Source organism: Nanorana parkeri, unplaced genomic scaffold, assembly GCF_000935625.1.
Source record: "Nanorana parkeri isolate BGI_ZX_2015 unplaced genomic scaffold, ASM93562v1 scaffold580, whole genome shotgun sequence".
Classification (NCBI taxonomy): domain Eukaryota; kingdom Metazoa; phylum Chordata; class Amphibia; order Anura; family Dicroglossidae; genus Nanorana; species Nanorana parkeri.
Window position 1 is genome coordinate 692,043 of NW_017306848.1, and position 275 is coordinate 692,317.

Here is a 275-nt window from a genome sequence, read left to right on the forward strand (position 1 = left end):
GGGGGGGGGGGGGGGGGAGATAAGTAGTATAGTAGGATAATTAAAATCTATAATCACATTTGTAGGATGGGTAGTTATAGAGGTGTGCACGACACATAAATACACAAGAAATCGATAAATTACAAACAAAGTATACACATAACTATCAATTGGATAAATAAATGGAAGTTTGATAATACAACACTAAATAAATAAGACACTAGAAAAGTATGTTTATAAAATTTAGATACACAACTATTTATCATATACTTATTTTTAGAAAGTAATATTACCTT

At 29.1% G+C, this 275-nt stretch overlaps 1 protein-coding gene across 2 annotated transcripts in view; it reads right to left on the reverse strand.

The window, feature by feature from the left end:
- The window catches only part of MCC (mutated in colorectal cancers), a 249,605-nt gene that overhangs the window by 40,996 nt on the left and 208,334 nt on the right, over positions 1-275 (reverse strand). The gene's annotated exons all lie outside the window — the stretch shown is intronic.